This window comes from Dipodomys ordii, unplaced genomic scaffold, assembly GCF_000151885.1.
Source record: "Dipodomys ordii isolate 6190 unplaced genomic scaffold, Dord_2.0 Scaffold49, whole genome shotgun sequence".
Lineage (NCBI taxonomy): Eukaryota > Metazoa > Chordata > Mammalia > Rodentia > Heteromyidae > Dipodomys > Dipodomys ordii.
Window position 1 is genome coordinate 13,014,062 of NW_012267265.1, and position 8,002 is coordinate 13,022,063.

The following is an 8,002-nucleotide window of genomic DNA, read 5'->3' on the forward strand; positions in this document are numbered from 1 at the left end:
CGCCGGCGGCGGCTGGCTGGTGCTCAGATGTGTATTCTTGCCTTGGCTTTCTCTCACTTGTCTAACTCTCTGTCCTGTGATGGCACACTTGGTGTGTTTCTCTGGCTTCACTGGAACTCTAAAACTGCTTTCTATGCGAGAGCTTGTTCAGCTTCCAGCTTCTCCTCCGCCATCTTGTCCTTGTCTGCGATGGAGGCTTTTATTACTTAGGTTTGGAAGGCAGTGCAAAAGCTGGTTGTAGGTGTTACTCATTGAAAAATGTGATGTACCAGGGGCACAGAAGTGTGAAGACTGGGCCACGTAGGACCTTGAAAGATAGATGCTTCCGTAATAGAGATGCAACTATCCTTATACACATCTCGAGGATTCTGGCTTCTTCTAACCCCAGAAGGGGAAGTCCTATGTATCAAGATTTTATTTTCTCTATTATGGCTGATTGGACCAGGGATATATGTTTAACTCATGTTAAACATCCTGGACCTTGGATATTGGGAGCTTGATTGAAATAAACAGTGGTAGGCACTGGGCCAACAACCTGGTGCAAAGTTGGAAGTTGTGGGGTTGTTGTTTACATGCAGTACATGGAGACAGAACACAAGCTATTGCTTACATGACAGCTGTGGTGGAGCTTGGTGAAAGGGTTTATAAATGCAGTTCTTAGTAATAGGCCTGGTATGACTTACATGCTTGGAGGCTATTAAAATATCCTCCACCTCCCTTAGTTTTGATGAGACTCTGGCCTTGCAACAGTCAGTTAACATCCATGATTTCCTTCAATTTCTCAAATAAAATCATCTAGTTTGTGTACTAGTAGACCACTTAAGAGTAGTTTCATGCCTTTGAAATCACTGGATTTTATTTATAACTGGATTTTTATTTATTTCCTTTAGAAGACTGTGAACTTTCTCTGTCTCTCTCTCTCTCTCTATATATATATACATATATACACATACATACATTTATATGTGTAAGATATATTTTTTGGTGGCTCTGGGGTTTGAACTCAGCATCTTGCACTTGCTAGGTCAGTACTCTACACTTGAGCCTTGCTCTCCAGCTATTTTTGCTCTGGTTAATTTTGAGATACAGTCTCACATTTATGCCCAGGCTGGCAATTCTCCAATCTCCACTTTCCTGGTAGCTAAGATTACATATGTGAGCTACCCTGCCTGGACTGAACTCCTTGCCTTTCTTTTTTTTATCATATAATTTTTATCAAATAATATCTCAGTTCTTCATTAATATCTTATATTTATTACTTTTTAATATATATTTTTATTGCAAAGATACCATACAGAGGGGTTAAAGTTACATGAGCAAAGTAATGATTCCATTTCCTATGGAGCATTGTTACACCCTCCTTTATTTTTCCCCTACCATCCCTTTCCTCCCCACCTCCCCAACCCTTCCCTCCCCTCTCCCACCTCCACCTCCACCTGCAAAGTTGTAAAATTCATTTTTAACATACTTTCTTATACATCTCATTGTTACAATGGGTCATCCTTTATCTTTATTATAGCCTTTGTTATTTCCCTTCCTCTCCACAAATTAGAAAAAATGTATATACAAGATGCAAGATACCAGAATCAAGCACAGTGACAACAGGGGTTGTATCATGGGGGAAGAACATACAAAGAAACAAAAAAATCACATAGTACATTATAAATATATTAAAAAGAATAGCAACAAAGTTAAAACCTCTTGTGTCCCTATCTTGGGGTTCATTTTGCTTAGTGTCAGGTTATATGGTCATAAGTACATAGCTTTTGACCTCTTCTGCTTGTCTAGAAATATTCTAGTTATTGCAGATAATGTAAACTATGGGACCTATGTTTCTTTGGGCCTGGCTTACTTCACTTAATGTATTTTTCCAAGCTTTTCTATTTCCTAACAAATGGGGTGATGCCATTCTTTCTGATGGAGGCATAGAATGCCATTATATATATGTATATATATATATATATATATAAAACATATATATGTATATATATCTCACATTTTCTTGATCCATTCATCTACTGAGGAGCATCTGGGTTGGTTCCATATCTTAGCTATGGTAAACAATGCTGCAAAAAACATAGTTGTGTTGGTAGCTTTACCATGGCCTTGTTTGTGATCATTTGGGTAAATGCCTAAAAGTGGGATTGCTGGGTTATAGGGGAGCTCTATATGGAATCTTTTGAGGAACCTCCATACTGCTTTCCAAAGTGGTTGAACAAGTTTACACTCCCACCAACAATGCCGTAGGGTTCCCTTTTGGCCACATTCCCTCCAGCATCAGTTGTTATTAGAGTTCTTGTTTCTAGCCATTCTAACTGGGGTGAGGTGGAATCTCAATGTTGTTTTGATTTGCATTTCTTTTATGGCTAGAGAAGTTGAGCATTTCTTCATGTGTCTATTGGCCATCCTTCTTTCCTTTTCAGAGAAGTTTCTCTTTAAATCTTCAGCCCACTTATTTATCAGGCAGTTGTTTCTTTGAGGATTTGTTGTTGGGGGATTTAACATTTTTGAGTTCTAAGCATATTTTAGATATGAGACCCTTGTCTGTTGTATGGCTAATGAAGATCTCCTAATCCGTGGGCTTTCTATTGATCTTGCTAGCTATGTCCTTTGCCATGCAGAAGCTCTGCAATTTCATGCAATCCCATTTGTCCAAACTTCCTTTGATTTGTTGTGTTTCTTTGTCTCTATTAAGAAAATTTTGGCCTGTGCCAAGGAGCCCTAGAATTTCTCCTATTGCTTCCTGTGATGTTTTTACAGTGTTTGTTTGTCCTTGAGGTCTTTGATCCATTTGGAGTTGGTTCTGGTGCAGGGTGATATATGAGGATCTAGTGTTAGTTTTCTATAGATGTTTAACCAATTTTGCCAGCACCATTTACTGAAGAGGCTTTCTTTCTTCCATTTTATTATTTTAGCTCCCTTATTGAAGATTAGGTGGCTATAGGTCTTTGGGTTCATTTCTGGGTCTTCAGTTCTATTCCATTGGTCCTCGGGTCTGTTCTTGTGCCAGTACCAAGCTGTTTTGATAACTATGGCTTTGTAGTAGAGTTTGAAGTTTGGTATTGATATTTCTCCAACACTGTTCTTTCTGCTAAGGATTGTTTTTGCTATTTGGGGTTATTTATCGTGTCATATGAATTTTTGGATTGCCTCTTCTATCTCCTTGAAGAATGAGGTTGGGATATTGATAGGCATTGCATTGAATTTGTAGACAGTCTTTGGAAGTATTGCCATTTTCATGATGTTAATCCTTCTAATCCATGAACTCTTTGACTTTCTAACAAGGAAGCTGGATCTTTTTTTTTTTTTTTTTTTTTACACAGTAGGAAGTCAATTACTTGCTCAGATGGAGTTTTGGCTGGGCTGAAGTGCATTTGAGAGGAGATCCCACAGGAGCACTGTGTGTTGCTTAATACTCTAAGAGATTCATATATCTATCACTATTTTTGTATGTTTTCAGGAGATGCCCTTTGTAGTTTATCCATAAAAAATTTAGGTAGGTGCATCACAATGATAGTATTTTCTAACCCAATTGATTGCCTATTTAAGGTGTTAGTTTCTTTGTAACTCATAGAAGACTTAGCTCTAGATTTATCAAACTACCCACCTATCAACTTCAGAAGTGAGGCGGTAACAGGAACAGGAACAGGAAGCCTTTGGATATTTTGCTTCCACACAGTCCTTCTGATTTGGAATGCTGTTCAGGGCAGGTAACTATGGGCTCCTTTAACTTTAAAAACTGAATGAATGAGCATGTATCACTGCAAATTTAATTGCTTGACAATTGTTGAGTAAAATCATACTTAGAAAAATAAACTGTCTTTAGAGCTAATTTTCCTATTTCCAAATTAAAAAAATATTGCTTAGATAGTAACACAGAGTAATATTCATTTCATTAAGCTTCTTATTTATTGACTTTCCCAAGAGACTTCTTTTCACTTTCCCATAATGTGTTATAACATTGCCATTATGGGACTTTATTATTTCTTATTTTCCACATGCATTGCTGTGATAATTGGAAAAAGTAAAAATTTCAGTGATTGGAATAAGTAACCTTTATATTTGGAAAACTAATTTGTTCCACATAAATATAGGAGCTCTCACCAAGTCACTTAGCACATACAGAATTAACGGGCCATTTAAGTTTTAATTACTACAGGAATTGTGCCCTTCTTCAAAATATTTGTGCCATATATTTTTCATTATTTAGTTGTTTATTTTTCATTATTTTATTTTTGACTCACCTCGTCTCTAAAATTTAATTTTTTGTCTTTTAGACCAGACTGGCCTTAGACTTATGATCTTCTAGACTCATTTCTTGTGTGTGAGGATTTCCTGAGCTTTGAGCTATTGCTTGAAGATGACAAGAAGAAAGCCTTGTCTGTTTAAAGAGTACTGTAGTTTGCCTTCCATGCAAGATTTTTATTTTTCTGGGGTAAGATGGCAGGTTAGACACTTTTTTCTGAACTGTGTGAAGAGGAAGAAGCAAAGGGTGAGTTACATTCCAGGAAAGCAAATGAAGAAGAATATAAGAAATCACAAAAGAAGTGACATGACAGTGAGAAACACAAAGTGACAGAAAGGTAACACAGAGAAAACTAGGAAACCATTCTTCAGCTCAAATCACAACTCTGCTCAGAAGGAGGAGTGTGGATAACCACAGGTACAACCACAACCACAGATAAGTAGGTGAGAACAGACCGGTACCTGTAGCTGTGAGAGAAGCCCACTGTCATAAATGACCTATCAGAAACATACACGGACCTATTTGTGTATTTTATAATGTCAGGCCCTTTGTCCTTTGTCTCACCATTTTGTTGTTCCTCTTTCCTTCCCTAATTTAGATAAACATATATACAATACCTAGGGAACAAAAATCAAATACAGTGACAAAAGGGGATAAAACAGAGGGGAAAACACAAAAGAAACAAGAAATCACACAGTACATTAAAAACAACAACAAAAGAAAAATCTCTTGTTTCAATATTTTGGAGTTCATTTTGCCTAGCAACCTCTTCTATGGTCATATGTACATAGCTATTAAGCTCTTCTGCTCATCTGCTAGGACTGTCCTAGACATATACTAATTATTACAAATGAGGGAAGCCCTTGAATCTATATTTCTTTGGATCTGGTTTACTTCAATTAATATGATTTTTTTCAAAGTCTTTACGTTTCATTACAAATGGGGTGATGTTATTCTTTCTGTGTGCGTACGTGTGTGTGTGCATGTGTGTGTGTATCACATTTTCTTGATCCATACATCTATTGAGGGGCATTTGGGTTGGTTCCATATATTAATTATGGAAAATAATGCTGCAATAAACATGGTTGTGCTAGTAACTTTAGTATGGACTTGTTTGTGGTTACTTGGGTAAATGTCTAAAAGTGGGATTGCTGAGTCATAGGGGAGCTCAATATTTAGTCTTTTGAGGAACCTCCACACTACTTTCCAGAGTGCTTGAATAAGTTTGTTATTATTCTTAGGTAGTTGTACAAAGGGTCTCAGTTCAACTTGTCAGTTTGTAAAAATAATGCATCTTGATCAATGTACCCCCCTTTCATAATTCTGTCAAGAAGATCATCTCAGGTGGAATTTTAGATTTCCATGCTTAGGAAATTCTAGATGTTACAGCATCTCTTTACACCTACCACTCTTGTGATGTCCATGGCTGATATATAGTTTTCAAGGCATTTAGAACATTACTTAAATAATAATGATAATGTTTAGATGACCACCAAATATTTAACAAATGTTAACATTTTCCTTTTGTATCATATTTACTTTTAGAAAATTAATATAAAGACAAAACATATATTCCAAATATTTTCTCAAAAGTTACCTAGATGTGGCTTATCTCCTACATGTTACTGGTTGGTTGGTCGTGGGGCTTGAACTCTGGACTTGGGCGCTTTCCCTCAGCTCTTCAGCTCAAGGCTATGCTCTATCATTTGAGCCATAGCACCACTTCTGGTTTTCTGAGTGGTTTATTGGAGATAAGAGTCTCACAGACTTTCCTGCCTGGGCTGGCTTTGAACCATGATCTTCAGGTCTCAGCCTCCTGAGTAGCTAGGATTACAGGTATGAGCCACTGGTGCCCAGCTTAGGTTTTATTTTGTAAAGTTTAACTTCATTACATCTAGAAAATCTTAAAGGAAATAAATGCTTTAATGAATGCTCTGCTTTTCATAAAGAACACAATTCTTAGAGATAGTGCTTGTAAATTCTCTTAACAGTAGCCCAGAGCTGAAAGTCCTTGTTTTTAGACATTCTAACAATGTCTTAGGAAGGGAATGTTCCTACTTGCTAAGGGATGAGTATGTGCCCCTGGTTGATGCATTGAAAACTTTCACCACAATGCAACTGTGTGGGAGCAGGAGCTCTTTAGGAAGCATTGAAGGCATGAATTCTATTATACAGGATGGACTGAGGGAGTTCAGTCCTTTTTGGCCTTCTACCTTCGTTACTATGAGGACTTAGCATTTAAAGTACCATCTTGAAATGAAAGAGCAGCCCATGCTGAACATTTGGCCAGGGGCTGAATCTTAGACTTCCAAGCTTCCGAAACTTGGAAAAAAAAATTTCTGTTGTTTACAAACTATCCAGCCTATAGAATTTTGTTATAGTAGTACAGAAATTGGTACCAAAGAAGTAAAGCGTTGCTGTTAAAAATACCTAAAACTGGTTTTGCCGACGCCGCTGTGGATTGTGGTTACCAGCTGTCAACCATGGTCAACCTCATTGTGATCTTTGACTTTGCCACCCACGGGCAGTCCCTTGGGATGTGTCTCCTTTGGGCTGTTGCCAGACAAAGTTGCAGACAGCAGAAAACTTCCGTGCTCTGATCACTGGAGAGAAAGGATTTGGTTATAAGGGTTCTTACTTTCACAGAATTATCCCAGGATTCACATGCCAGGGTGGTGACTTCACATGCCATTATAGCACTGGTGGCCAGTTCCACCTACAGAGAGAAGTGTGAGGATGAGAACCTCCTCCTGACACAGACAGGTTCATTCATCTTGTCCATGACATATGCTGGACTAAACACAAATGGTACCATTTTTTTATATCTGCACTTTCAACACTGATGGGTTGGATAGCAAGCATATGACCTTTGGGAAGATAAAACAGAGTATGGTAGCCTTGCAATGCTTTTGGTCTGGGAATGGCAAGACCAGCCAGAAGGTCACCATTTACTGACTTGGGACAACTCTAACACAGTTGACATGGTTGATGGTAACCACAGATCATGCCTCTGTGGCTTAGGGAAGCACCCTTCCACCCCTTCTGCTTGCAGTATCCTGTAATCCTTGTGCTCTCATTGCAGTTCTTTGGTTTCCATGTTTTCCTTACTCCCTTCAAGTCTAGCTGGATTGCAGAGTTAAGTTTATGACTATGAATAAAACCTAAGCAACAACAACCAAATATCTAAAATTGTGGAAGCAGCCTGGATAATGGGTAATGGATAAAGACTGGAATAGTTTGGAAGTGAATGGTAAAAAAACCTACATTTTCATGAACAGAGCATTAAGATGAAGAACTATAGAGAAAGCCTTAATCCTTTTAGGGATTGTCTAAGTGGTTGTGACTAGCATGCTGCTAGAAATATGGTTAGGAAAGGCCAGGCTGATGAAATCTTAGACAGAAATAATGAATGTCTTATTGGAGGAAAGTCCATCCTTGTTATCAAGTGGCAAATAAGTTGGCTGAATTATGCCTATATCCTAGGACTTTTGTGGAGGTTGTAATTTAAGACTGATGAAGTAAGATGCTTGGCAGAAGATAGAGTTAAGCAAATCATTAGGGGCATTTTATGGCTTTTTACAAAACTACTAACAATAAAATGTGAGAAGAGTAAAATGACTTAAAGATGGACTTTATAATGAAAAGGGAGGCAGCATATAAAGATTCAGAAAATCAGCAGACTGGCCACGTGAGTAAAAAAGTGGTGTTTAGCAGAGAAATTATTTTATCTTTGATAAGGAGATTTTTTTTTGCCAG

At 37.8% G+C, this 8,002-nt stretch overlaps 1 pseudogene; it reads left to right on the top strand.

Annotated features, from left to right (window-relative positions):
- Positions 1-6,729: 6,729 nt before the first annotated feature.
- LOC105988490 lies at positions 6,730-7,201 on the top strand (annotated as a pseudogene).
- Positions 7,202-8,002: the final 801 nt, after the last annotated feature.